The sequence below is a fragment of the Diabrotica virgifera genome, chromosome 8 (assembly GCF_917563875.1).
Source record: "Diabrotica virgifera virgifera chromosome 8, PGI_DIABVI_V3a".
NCBI lineage: Eukaryota > Metazoa > Arthropoda > Insecta > Coleoptera > Chrysomelidae > Diabrotica > Diabrotica virgifera.
Genome location: NC_065450.1, coordinates 186,547,720 through 186,562,298, shown reverse-complemented (window position 1 = coordinate 186,562,298; position 14,579 = coordinate 186,547,720). Strand labels below are relative to the sequence as shown.

Here is a 14,579-nt window from a genome sequence, read left to right as displayed (position 1 = left end):
CAACTCCAATCATTCATACTTTCATCTATGTAAGCTTACTCATCCACCTATTCAATTCGGAAATTAAAATGGGACAGTCTGTGTAGGTCGGATGTAAAAGTTCCTTCCACACTGACTGTCTCAGAAAACGATACAAGACATAACACAAAGGATGAAACGAGAGTGAAAAAGAGAAGAAAAGAGCAGAGATACAATGAGAGAAGAGAAAAGAAAGAGAAAAGACATAACAAAAAAGGAAAAAAAAGAAAGGACAGTGAAGAAAGAAAAGATAGAACACATAGACAGGAAAAACCGAAAATAAAAAATTGTTCGAAAGAAATATTAACTTATGTAAATTAAATTAAAGAGGTAAATAAATAAAATACGATAAAATAAATAACTAAAAATATGAAAAAGTAAAATAAGTAAATAAAAAAATAAAAATAAAAATGGGCAGTCAGCGTGGTTTGGATGTAAAGGGTCCGCCCCCCGCTGGCTGCCCGATCACAACACAAACACATTTTAAGAAAATAAATATAAAGCGGTCATCCCGCTTGCAGCCGCCTCTCTTTTTCTTCTTTGTGCTTTATTGTCTTTGTGACGAAGGCAATGATCAGCTCAAAGTCTCGTTTGCTGTCGATAGCTCTATCGATCAGCTCATGAGGCTCGCCTAGTGGAGATCCCAGGCCCAGCTGCAGCTCGATACGCCCCGCGCGATAGGCAGGGCATACGAACACGACATGCTGCGCGTCATCCACCACACCACACTCGGGACATAGATCGTCCCTAATTTTCCCAATACGGTGGGTATATTGTCGAAACGATCCATGCCCCGTCAGAAACTGTGTAAAGTAGTAGTTGCCGCGCCGATGCCAACATCCGTACCACCTCAATACATCCGGGATCAGGGATCTCGTCCAGGCGGCCCTTCCGACTTCGGCTGCCCATTCCCTCTGCCACGTCTCTAAACTTCTAGCTCTCTCCAGTGGCCCTAAACCTATCGCCCCGTTGCCCCTTCTGTACATTTGGACTCTCTCCCTGGCCAGGATGTGCACCGGCAGAGAACCAGCCACTACCTGTAAGGCAATGGTTGATACAGTCCTGTACGCGCTGCACACCCTGATCAGGGGTTTCCTTTGAGCCCTCAGAAGCATGTCTTTATACTTTTTCATCCGGAGGACCTCATGCCACATTGGGGCCCCGTATAATATTATGGATAATATTGATTGTAATATCATTAGCCTCTTCTGGGATCCGGGCCCCCCTATATTTGGCATTAGTTTATTCAGCGTTGAGGTCAGACAAGTCAGTACTTAGGATCCGTTATTACCAACAGTGGAGGATGCGAAGACGAGATCCGTAGACGCATCATAATGGCCAGATCGGCAACAGCCAAACTCACAAAAATATGGAAGAATACTGACATTACAAAGAACACAAAATTACGCCTTGTTCAAGCGCTGATACTTCCTATCGCCACCTACGGTTCAGAAACTTGGACCATCAAAAAAGCAGATTCAAAACGTATAATGGAATTTGAAATGTGGGTCTACCGGAGAATGTTGCGCATACCATGGACCGCACATCGCACAAATAATTCAATATTAACCGAACTTAACATAAAAACTAGACTCACCACCAACCAAAATATACTACGATATTTTGGACACATAACTAGAAGAAGAGAAGGCATGGAACGAATGATAGTTAAAGGCAACGTAGAGGGCAGAAGATCCAGAGGAAGATCTCCATTACGATGGTTGGACCAAATAAAGGACATGACTGGTTACTCATTCTCCGAAGCAAAACAGCACGCGCAGGAAAGAGAGAGTACTGGAAGAAATAGTCAAACGACTTACATGACGCCACTACATCCTTACGAAGGAGAAAAGATAGAGGAGGACTCAACGGAAAGATCGAGAAAAATGGGAATTGGTTAAAAGGAATATTCATGGCTCCGAAATCTTCGTCAATGGACTGGCTTATCAGCAGATTAATTATTATTGTTACATACCACGCAAGATCGAGAACAATATCGGCAAATTTTCATGAAAGCTACCTTAGCTACCCACACCTTAAATTTGGGTACGGTGATCAAAGAAGAAGAAGGTTCCCTTAAAATAGTTACTGAATAAAAATAGTAAAGAATTAGTAAGAAAATAGTAAAAAAAAGTAAAGCAATATTTTAGGTTGTTTCAATATTTAAAAATTTAATAGTAACGAAGAAGCAATTATCAAAAAAAAACCATTTTTTAAACTGGAAAAAAAATTATAAAACGATATAAACTAAACTGCCAGTATAATTTTTAAATAGCACACATGCTATTTTAACTAAAATTATGATCTAAAAACCGAACATTTTGAGAACTCCTCCTCGGAGCACATAATTTCCCCACGATCCGCATTTAGCATCCCGAAAGGGTGGGCAGCGTCTTCTCCGCCACGGACGTCGTCGTCGTCGGTCTATTCTTGGAGGTGGTGGGGACGCACCGAGACGGCGAGCGCCCGGTAAGGAGGCATGGAGGCAACAGGCCAAACGTAAACTGATAGCACCTCCGTGGTTCGTAAGTCGTAACGTTCAACTTTAGTCGCTCCGAGACCGTGTGTAGTGTCAACGGGTAACTCGTACTTTCTTTGAGTTCTTTCGGTAAGTTTTACTCAGTTTTCCTCGTTATTATTCGACTTAACTTTGTGAAATTACACTTATCTTGTTCTAACCAACCAATATTGTATGTGATCAACGTTTGTTGTTAACGCATGCTTCAAGTATCAATTAGTTGCAACATAACGTCGGCATTTTCAACAACAATTGTTCTTATTAAGTATAAACAATTCATATGAGCATTTAGCTCATCTTTTCATAAATCTGGAGCAGAATACAATTTTTTTGTTTTAACCCACCAATGTTATAATGTGATTAACGTTTGTTGTTAACGTATGCTTAAGAATATCAATTGGTTGGAATTTAACATGGGCATTTTCAGTAAAAATCCTTCTTTTATGAAGTATAATAAATAATCCCCATAAGCATTTAGCTCATCTGTTCTTAAATCTGAAGCAGAATAATGTCAAGGATGTTTTTATTTTTAGCATTTGAGACCGTCAGACCCTTACAATTTAGAATATTAAATATATTTTTAATTAACTTATTCGTTAGATTTATTTGTACCTTACATATTTTTCTTAAAAAATGCTAAACGTGATTCTTAACATTCTAGAAAACACAAAAATAAACTAGGAAAATATTAGTATTCATCATAAGTATTCATCTAGCTAGAGAATACCTAGTCTAAATGTATATCTACTTTTAAAAATGATTGAGTCCTTGTAGATCTTTCTTTGACTTAAAATAAGACACAAACTTGTTACAAAATTTTAATTTTTTTATACAATGTTTCTTCATCCTTCATTGTAACGTTTGTCGATATTAAGAAAAACTAATGTGCACGCCATCAAAATCGTTCTGTCTAATAAACCTAATTAATTAGCTATTTTAACCCATATAGACGGAGAGCTAGAGATGAAAATCATCGTCATAAGTAATATGGACTTTTTCCTGTGAAATGTGTCCATTGCATATTGACAATTTATTACCCCTATCAGGCTGACACCTCAGTGGATACAGGAAGTAGCAATAAGGGATGAAATGGGAAAGTTAGTGGAGTCATTAAAGGTTTTCACCTCCTATTTTGTTAAACCTTCATCGATTTGCATGAAAATTGGTGACTAGTTAGAGCATACCTCAAGAAATAAAACTAATTTGGTGCCAATTTGCACTTTTACCCTGGTGGTGAATACCACCCCTTCCCGCGGGTGAAAACAATTTTATTAAAAATAACCCCACAAATCGATAGAGGGACAAATTTTAAGTATAATTTGTTATATCATGTTATTAAAATAAATCAATACTTTTTGAGTTATTAAAGATCAAAGATTTGTCTATTTAAGAGCATATGCGTGAAATTACGGATGATACAAAGAATATGTTAATTACTTGTATGTTAGTAAAATATTATTTTTATATTATTTCGATATTTAATTGAATTCTTTCTATCAATATAAACTGAATATGTCCAGAAACTGGGGGTGTGCAATAATGGGTACATTTGACATATTCGAATACACTTTTGCTAAATTTATAATATCGAAATAATATAAAAATAATATTTTAGTAACATGCAATTAATTAATATGTTCTTTTTATCATCCGTAACTTCACGCATGTAATCTTAAACCGACAAATCTTTGATCTTTAATAACTCAAAAAGTATTGATTTATTTTAATAACATGATATAACAAATTTTACTTATAATTTGTCCCTCTACCATTTTGTGGGGTTATTTTTAATAAAATAGTTTTCACCTCCGAGAAGGAGTGGTATCCACCCCCAGGGTAAAAGTGCAAGTTGGCACCAAATCATTTTTATTTCTTGGGGTATGCTCTAACTAGTCACCAATTTTCATGCAAATCTCTGAAGGTTTAACAAAATAGGAGGTGAAAACCTTTAAAGACTACACTAACTTTCCCCTTTCATCCCTTATTGCTACTTCCTGTGTCCACTGAGGTGTCAGCCGGAAAGGGGTCATAATTATCAATATACAATAGACAAATTTCACATGCCAAACTCCATATTACTTATGACTATGATTTTCGGCTCTAGCTCTTATACTAATATTATCAGTATTCTAAAATGTTCTTTAATGATTTCAAATTATTCGAAATTATTTTTTGAAATATTTAATTTATTTCAAATGTGTTATGTGTCATACGCTAAGCAGACAAGAAATAAGTACTTACTCTACTTACTTCAAAATTTGATCTTTAATATCATACATAACCTCAAAATATAGATACTTATTGAAGAAATAAGATGATGTGCAACCCACGAGTTCTTCTTTTTCAATTTTCTTTTTGAAAAATGTTTAAATATGTTTAGTTACAGTTATAATATAGTACAGTTTCTCACTGCCTTTTCTTTAATGTCGTCAATCCATCTTTTTTGTGGTCTTTGTATGCCTCGTTTATGTGCTTTTTGTCCACTTCTCTTTACTTTGTCTTACCACATGTCCTGCCCATTTCCATTTAGATTTTGCGATAGCTTCAATAACATCTTTTACTTTGGTTCTTCTTCTTAGATCTTCGTTTTTCATATGATCTCTTAAGCTTACATTTATCATAAACCTCTCAATATCTCTTTGAATTGTTCTAAGCCTATTGAGAGATTTGTTAGTGTGTCACAGTCTCCATTCCATAAACCATGACAGGAAGGATAAATGTGTCAAGAACCTTTCGTTTTAAATTAACTGGGAATTTTGGATCTTTTATAATAAAGCTTTTAAATTTACCAAACTGCTATCCTAGCCATTCTTATTCCTCTGGCTATTTCTGCAGTTTGGTTTTAATGTCTGCAAGTACACATGTCATGTTCTTCTACGTTTTCAATCTTCCTACCATCAAGAGGAATATCTGCTTCTTCAACTAATATCGAGTATAGTATACAGTTGTATATAATACAGTATACAATAGTATACAGTTATATTTTCATTATTTTCTCTTATATTTTTCCAGTAGGCTTCCAGTATCTAATAGTTAAATATATTTTTCTTTAAACCGATGTTTCTCAGTTACCAACATGATACTGATACTTCAAATGTCTGAGGTGCTTTTATAAAGACATTTTTGTTCTTATTTTTGTATTTAAACCATTGTCTCATTACGTAACGATTGTTAAGTATACGTCCACCTATTTTTAAGAAGTATGTTTTGGAATCGTTGCCAAGTATTACAATACATATTTTGGTAACAAAAGTGACTAGTAAATTAGTCAAATTAAAGCTTTGTAAATTCCATGTGAAAATACTCACTAATGATAGTTAAATAATTTAGATTCTTTTTCTTAGCCTTCTATCATAAATTTTTGGACATAGGTCTCTACCAACTTGCTCCATATATCTCTATCCTGAGAAACCTACTTCTAATTTGTTCCAGCTCTTGTTTTTATTTCATCTACCCATCTTATCGTGGTCTTCCTCTTCTACCTTTGTAAGGTCTCCAATTTCGTATTGTGGCCTTCCAACGTTGATATTATTGTCTAACAGTGCGACCTGCGAAGCTCTATTTGAGTTTGGCAATTTTTGTTGTGAATAATCTAGATTATTATTTACATAATAAATCATTTTCATGATCATATACCGTAACAGGTACCAGTGGAGCAAAGGTGTTTCATTTACGAAAAATTTTGGTGTCCCTTCCAACCTTGTTTGCCAGCTTTTTCTATTCTCTTCTATTTTTTATCATTTTATTCAAATCCATAGTTTGTTTTGATTCCTTTTGTATTCGTTCTTAGTCTTCCTTATCTTCTTTTTCCATGAACCCTGTAATGCAAGCAATGTTTAAGAATACTTAGTTGTTGATGGTTTTTATGATCTATAACCAATTCATCGCCATTGGCGTTTTCTAATTGTAATATATGCCTTTTCTTCAACGTTTAACCTCCATCGTTATTCAGGTGAAATTTTAGTTTGCCCGAATATTCAACAAATAAATCGTAACCAAAATTTGTTTATAAATTATAGCTTACTCTTCCCAAAATTTTCTAGTCCTCTAATATTTCGGTCAAACTTAGAACCATGGAAATTTATCTTAAGAAACAAATCAACTTCCCTCATCATCCCTCATCCATTAATTTTTTAAGGTTTTGATTATATTATCATTTAAAGAGTATATTGGCTTGGGATAGGAAGGCAACACATTAAATGTAAAATCATTTTAATTTAACATTTTGCCAGACTATTCTAGACCACAGATTCCATGCCAGACCCACAACAAAATGGCTCGATTACTTCTGTTAACGAGCTATTCCGTCCAAGTAAGTCTCAAAACTTACGTTCTTTCATTGTTTTCTTTTGGCATATCTTACCTGTACCACGATCATCGCCCCCATATGTTACCCTGTGGTAACACCTCAGGGAAAGAGGAGGTATCGTTGTCCAATAATGAAACTCAAACTGAGTTTGTAAAAATAGTAGAATGGATAGATGGGGAAGTTTTTTCTCTTTGGGTCTCTGTTCCTTAGCCTTTCTAAGTTGCCTTTGGGTTAGTGTTCTAATTTAGATTCCTCGTAAATATTACTCCCAATTAGTACACTGTCGAGTTAGCACACGCTTCTCCTTCATCAGGTGCAGGCGATTTTTAAGAGAATTGTTTGAGTAGGATATTTGATTTTTTTAGATCGCTATTGTGTTTAATATACAAAAAAGGAGCCCGAATTCATTCTTGAAGGACTCTTATTTTTGGAAATAAAGAGGTAGAGAAACCGTTTGAGAATTTTTAGTCTCATAGTTTTGTAGCTGACGTAGGATTTGACAGTAATAATGAATTGTAATAAACTGTCTATGTAGGTATATTAGCCTTCAAATTAGCATTTTGTTTTATACCACCGATGACACATAATTAATGGACTTCTCCTTTGGAGAGGGTCCTACCAATCTCCCTCCAGAGACTTTGACCATTTACGCTTATGATTAAGACCAAAATATAAGAAAAGAAAATAGCTTACTCTAATCATTTTTTGCCTGGTGAGAAACATGCAACGATTATTACTTATCTGTTCCTGCGGATTTTACCCGGCTTACCAGCTAGAAGGCAAATAATTTAGAAGAATTTATTATAAAATTATACTAATATCCAACATTAAACTCTTTAATACCATATATTTATGAAAGAAAATCAATTATTATTCAGATGATAAATCATCCTTACGGAAACTCTCGAGTTCTGCATATATAATATGTGAAATTGATTTCATTAAGAAAATAATTTCCGTTGGTTTTTTTTTCAAATTCTTGTTTATATTAGTCTAGGGCCTAGGGCAAATTAAGACCAGGGCATTTAGCACTAAAGACATCGGAATAAATCGATATTTAAATACATCACCTAGAAACTTGCAACTTTTGCATTGTGTTCAGGTTCAGAATGATATCAGGAAATAAGTCTACTACAGAAAAATGGGTGGAAATGCATAATTGCATTTTAAAGTGCATAAAATGCATCCAAAACGCATAAAATTCGTAAACATCTCAAAATAAGCATATTAAGGGCCAGCCTTTGTTACCCAGGGTTTTTTGGGGTCGCTGCAGTGGCGTACTGATATATCAGCGGGCCCTGGTTCCAGTTGGAATGTGGGCCTGCCCAATAAAAACACACATTGTAGTTCTTAATCAATATCGTATAAATCACCATATATACAGGGTGGTTCATCTTATTCGCCTCGGTCTCTGTACGGAAAACCACTTGATATTTACAAAAAATTTCTTCACAGAAATATGCACGGCCTTTAATACTACAATCTAAAAATAATGTGAATTATACAGGGTGCTCCAAAAAAGAGTGGTATATAAAAGTTATATTTTTTCTTATGGAATGCCCTATATCTGATGACATTACTGAATTGACCTTAAAAAATAAGCTATACTTTCATAAGGGTTCCCTATACCTAAATACAGGGTGTTTTGATTTATTTCGATTTTTATGAAAATGTAAGGTTTTAGAAAAAAATAAATATCTACGAATCTAAGAATCAGTAACAAATTCTTTCTTGTATCTTAATAATAGACTATTTAGTATACTTAAACAGATGCTTACTGCAACAAAATTTCTTACAGGGTGGTCAAAAAATGAGATTGTTCTATTAACAAATTCAAGCTGTTATAACTTACTTATTTTAAATGGAACACCCTGTATCTTATTAGTCTATCGCGTAGAAAATTTACTTAGCTTTCAATTTATATTAGGGTTTCCTATATCTATCTTTTTACAGGGTGGTCAAAATATTAGATTGTTCTATTAACAAATTCAAGCTGTAATAACTTACTTATTTTAAATGGAACACCCTGTATCTTACTAGTCTATAGCGTAGAAAATTTACTTAGCTTTCAATTCTTATTAGGGTTTCCTATACCTATATCCCTTCATTTTTTAAATATTTAAAGATTTCCTAATTTGTAAGGTTTAAAAATTAGAATTAAGTACCTATGTCGTTGTTATGTACATCACATCACCAACACCGGCAATATAATTAAATATCTTAGTCAAGATACTTTCGTTAATAAAATTCACATTTTTATCATTTAATCACACAGAGTGTTCTTATTTTAAATAACATACTCGATATTCTATTCTTTATAATGGAAGATATTTAAAATCTCTTCAATTCCATGTAAACATTCTCAATACAATGTTATTCTGTAAATATAAATTCCCATGTTATTCTGTAAATACCCATTTTTACATATTTTTGTACAATAGGCTCGTTTTCGTCATAGTAGCCATTGCACTTAATTGTTTGTAATTACGATTCAAATATTCAAACAAAAAGTGGTGTTCTTAAATTTACTTAATAACCGTTGGTTTAAGATATGGAAAATACTTATACGGAATGAAATAAAATTTAAATATTTTCCAGAATACGGCATCTAATATAGGGTATGCAGTTTAATATAAACATATTATTCAATGTCACATGTAGGCCAAAATCAACTAAAATAATACAACATTCTGTGTCATTACATGATAACAATGAAAATTTTACTAATGACAGTATCTTGTCTAAGTATATTGCCGGTGTACATAACCACGACATTAGGTACTTAATTCTAATTTTTAAAGCTTACAAATTAGGAAATCTTTAAATATATAAAAAATGAAAGGAGATAGGTATAGGAAACCCTAATAAGAATTGAAAGCTAAATAAATTTTCTACGCGATAGACTAGTAAGATACAGGGTGTTCCATTTAAAATAAGTAAGTTATTATAGCTTGAATTTGTTAATAGAACAATCTAATATTTTGACCACCCTGTAAAAAGATAGGTATAGGAAACCCTAATACAAATTGAAAGCTAAGTAAATTTTCTACGCTATAGACTAGTAAGATACAGGGTGTTCTATTTAAAATAAGTAAGTTATTACAGCTTGAATTTGTTAATAGAACAATCTCATATTTTGACCACCCTGTAAAAAACTTTGTTGCAATGAGCATCTCTTTAAGTATGCTAAATAGTCTATTATTAAGATCCAAGAAAGAATTTGTTACTGATTCTTAGATTCGTAGATATTTATTTTTTTCTAAAACCTTACATTTTTATAAAAATCGAAATAAATCGAAACTCCCTGTATTTAGATATAGGGAACCCTTATGAAAGTATAGCTTATTTTTTAAGGTCAATTCAATAATGTTATCAGATATAGGGCATTCCATAAAGAAAAATATAACTTTGATATACCACTTTTTTTGGAACACCCTGTATAATTCACATTATTTTTAGATTGTAGTATTAATGACCCTGTATATTTCTGTGAAGAATTTTTTTTTTAAATATTAAGTGGTTTTCGGTACAGACACCGAGGCGATTAAGATGAACCACCCTGTATAATATTTATAAAAACTCAAGCTAATTTAAAACATAAATTAATATTTATCCTGTCGTTTTTCATACTAACATATTTTTTGGATAAATTTGAAATTTGAAAACAAACAAATATAGGTATACAAATAAACAAACAAAAAATCGAGAGAAAAAAAAACAAAAATCGTAAATTAGCATATTTATAATTATTTAAACTTTTTCCTGCTGTTGATGTAGCAAAAGATGTTATAAGGCTAGATACATTCAAATTTTTTTCCATAATCTTATTTTCCATTGAAATAATTGCTAAATTAGATAGCCGTTCCTGACCCATTGTACTTTTCAGATAATTTTTTATTAATTTTAATTTTGAAAACGTTCGCTCTGCTGTTGCAACTGTTACAGGAATTGTAAGAAACAATGTACAGGCTGTTGTAATTTTTGGAAAAACTACAGCTTGATCAGAAATTATCAATCAGTATAAGTTTTAAAAGATCTTTTACAAAATTAATATTGGCTAGTTGTTCGCGGAAGCATTGTTGAAAAGATAAAATTTGAGCAGATATTGCTTATGTAACGTCATTTTTGAATGTTGTTTAAAAATTTTGTGAAATTTCGAATAATTGATTGTTTGTACTGTTAATTAGTACATCTTTATCTAAAGTTTTAAATGTTTTATTAATATGACAAATACCCTTGGATCGGTTTTCTAATTGCAAAATCAAAATGTCTAGCGTTTTCAAACAAACGTTATTCTAAAATGTTCTCCATTGCTTACTACATTGTAATGATTTGTTATTTCGTTGTAAAATAAATTTGATCGAGAACTTCGTTTTTCTGAAAACACTGGATTTATTCCCATCTAATAGCCAATTGTTCCGGTTCACTTTAAACACATTGGAACTGCTCCCTCAGTTGTTTCATATTTTTTAAAACATTTTCAAATAATTTAGCAGCTTCACTTTTTATATATAGAGACTTTTTTGAAGTAATTTGGAGAGAACATCTATGGATTGCAAAATCTTAGTTTCCAATACTATTAAAAAAAATAGTTTTAAAATTTTCCAAACAATTTTTAAGCGATTTTGCTAGATCAATTTCATTTTTTATTTTAGCTGTTAAAGTAATTTTTCAGTGTTTTTAATATATTTATAAAATTAAATCGAAGCACATGTAAGGCATCGTGTCTAGGAGACCATCTTGTGGGTATTAATATTTTTAAAGTTATTGTTTTGCTGTCTTTTTCAGTTGGATACTATATCATATACTATAATCCCACTTTGTGAAAGTATTTAAAAAAATCTTTTCAATAAAATCATACCAATTTTTTGCAGAATCAATATTTTTAACTGAATCATTTAATTAAAACTAAGTTAAGACTATTTGAAGCGCAGTGAAAATAAGGAGCGTTTTGATATCTTTTTGAAATTTTGCCCTGAACGCCATTATAAACGCCACTCATATTTGAAGAACCTTACAAAAGCGTTCCCTGTCTTTCTTAATAAATTTTTTTGTTCAAATTTTTTGACGAATCGGTATTCTTCGTTTTTATTAATAAGTACCAACACAAGAATTAAAATTTATTAAACAGTTACATTTCCTAGTTAAGTATGTACTTGTGTAATTCAAAATGTCCCCATCAAATTAGAAACAAAAGAACCAAAAAACGCATTAGAGCGGGCCCCTACGGGGCCCTGGTTCCACAAAACCCGCGGAACCATGCCCAGTACGCCACTGGGTCGCTGAACACTAATATGCCATCAGAACCAACCTCCGAAGCACCTGGTGCCCAGGGTCACTGCTAAGGCACGTCATCAGGAGGCTCGAGGATTGTTGGTACGTCGGCACTAAATTGATGCAAACAGATTACTTGGAGGCTTTTGGAGTCACTGAATACGAATACGCCACCGGAACCGACCCCCGGAACACCAGGTGCCCAGTGTCACTGCTAAGGCACGTCATTTTCAGGAGTTTCAAAGGTTTTCGGCCTTAAATGCATGCAAATAGACTTCTAGGCGGTTTTTAGGGTCGCTGAATACGAATACGCAATCAAAACACACCCCCAGACCAACTGGTTCCCAATGTCACTACTAAGGCATGTTATCTTCGGGAGTTTAGAAGATTTTTAGGCACCAGGTGCACCGGGAAGTCGGTTCTGATGGTGTATTCTTGTTCAGCGACCCCAAAAACCCCGAGTAGTCTGTTTGCATCAATTTAATACCGAAATCACTCGAAACTTCAGATGACGTGCCTCAGCAGTGAACCTGGGTACCAGGTGCTCCGGTGGTCGGTTCTGATGGCGTATTCGTCTTCAGCGACTCCAAAAACCCCGAGTAACAAAATATGGCCCTTAATACACTTAATTTGACATATTTATGCAATTTTGGATGAATTTTATGCACTTTAAAATGCAACAAACTATGCATTTCCACCCATTCATGCATGCATTCCACCTATGCGTGTTCTGAGCCAAAAGTCAGAACTTTTGCATTTTCCTCTCCTTAAATCCGTTTGTGATAATAATAAAGATATTAATGTTATCTTGATCTCATGTTTTATTAATGAACTTGATTTGGAATTAAAAAAAAAACGATTTGCTGATTTCCAAAAAATTGAAAATGTGCAAGAGTAAAGCAAGAGTTTTTCAGTCAAGCCTCATGGTGGGCCAGCGAAGCGGCACACGTTTTTAAGAGTAACAAAGCTGCCCTTCAAATGGAAATGAACGAGTACCAGGAAGATTCCGTTTTAAAAGAAGTGTATACTAGGGTGGGCCGAAAAAAATTTTTATTTTATTTCGTGTTGCTATACCGCGGAAAAGTTGCTACTAGGATAGAGTTTTAAATTACAAAAATAATTTTTCAAATTGGTTGATATCTTCCGATCGCGCATTGGTCGTAACATTTAAAAAAATTGGTTGTTTTTGAAATTTTTATTGCATTTTTATTGCAATTCCGTTGTTTTTTTATTTATTTAAGTCTTGTGCCTGGCACACGAAAAGTAGGGCCGTTAAGTTGGTTTTATATTATTAAAAGCGTTGTATTTTCAAAGAAGAAATAGCAAAAAACGATATTTTTTAATATTTTATGGACGATGCGCGACCGGAATATGTCAATATATCTTTTTTTCTTTGCTTTATTTTAATCCTGGCCCCTCAAGGAAAGATGTACGCGGTATAGCAAAACGGGATAAAATGTTTTTGTGTTTTTAAAAAAATTTCAAAAACAACCAATTTTTCAAACTTTACGACCAATGCGCGACCTGAAAATATCAACCAATTCGAAAAATTCTTTTTGTAATTTAAAACTCTATCCTAGTAGCAACTTTTCCGCGGTATAGCAACACGAAATAAAAAAAAAGTTTTTTTCAGCCCACCCTGGTGTATATGTAAGTTCTAGAAACACTTGCGTGGGACAAATTTTGGGTTAAATATGTGTGTAACAAAAAATATCCAAAACTAAAATCTTTGGTAATAAAACTGTGTACTATATTTGGCTCAACTTATGTGTGCCGAGCCGCTTTTTCAAGAATAAATTTGACTAAAAATCGGTAAAGATCTCGGTTAACAGATGAACATTTCAACTGTACAATAGCTTTAAAATTATCTTCTTTTTCCTTGAGTTTATTTCATACCCCTAAACGAGGTGTCCTGGTTGCCTGGTTAGTAGTATCTACTAGTGGTAGTAGGTTTTCGAAACGGACCCTCAGGGAACATACTTGGTTTAGTGATCCCTGTTCTAGTGGACCGATTTTAATTTTACAAAGTTGGTTCAGTTTGTTTTTTCTTTAAAGAAACAAAACAGGATTCGAAAAAAGGGTAGGTACCTATATCTTTGTTCTAAAGTTTGTTAGTTATAAGCACTTAAACAATTCAATTGTTAATAAGAAATTCCTGCTCAAAAATTCTTATTATCATGTTGAAGATTCTGATTCAGCTGGTCAAAATACACACATCATAAAAATCAGTTGTAAAATCTCATGGACCCCAGTCGGCCACAAAACCCCCCTTTTCCCCTAGACTATATTGTCTGTCGGTTAAAAACGGTATTTGTAACCTTGGAACTAAAATAACCTTGCGGGATAAAAATCGTACCGATCGGCGTGGTACTCGTATTTTTTATAAGACATTCACCACTGTTACGTCTGTGGATATAGACTTATTACTTATTTAGTATTTACAACTTCAGAATAATATGG

The 14,579-nt window shown here is 33.4% G+C and overlaps 1 protein-coding gene across 5 annotated transcripts in view; it reads left to right on the top strand.

Annotated features, from left to right (window-relative positions):
• The first annotated feature begins 2,392 nt into the window (after positions 1–2,392).
• The window catches only part of LOC126889414 (tropomyosin-2), a 174,604-nt gene continuing 162,417 nt past the window's right edge, over positions 2,393–14,579 (top strand). The window contains exon 1 of one of the 5 annotated variants that reach the window (XM_050657695.1): positions 2,393–2,626. The gene's annotated coding sequence lies outside the window, so the exon portion shown is untranslated. The remainder of the gene's footprint in view (positions 2,627–14,579) is intronic. The other 4 variants (XM_050657693.1, XM_050657698.1, XM_050657691.1 and 1 more) reach the window with 4 other exon arrangements.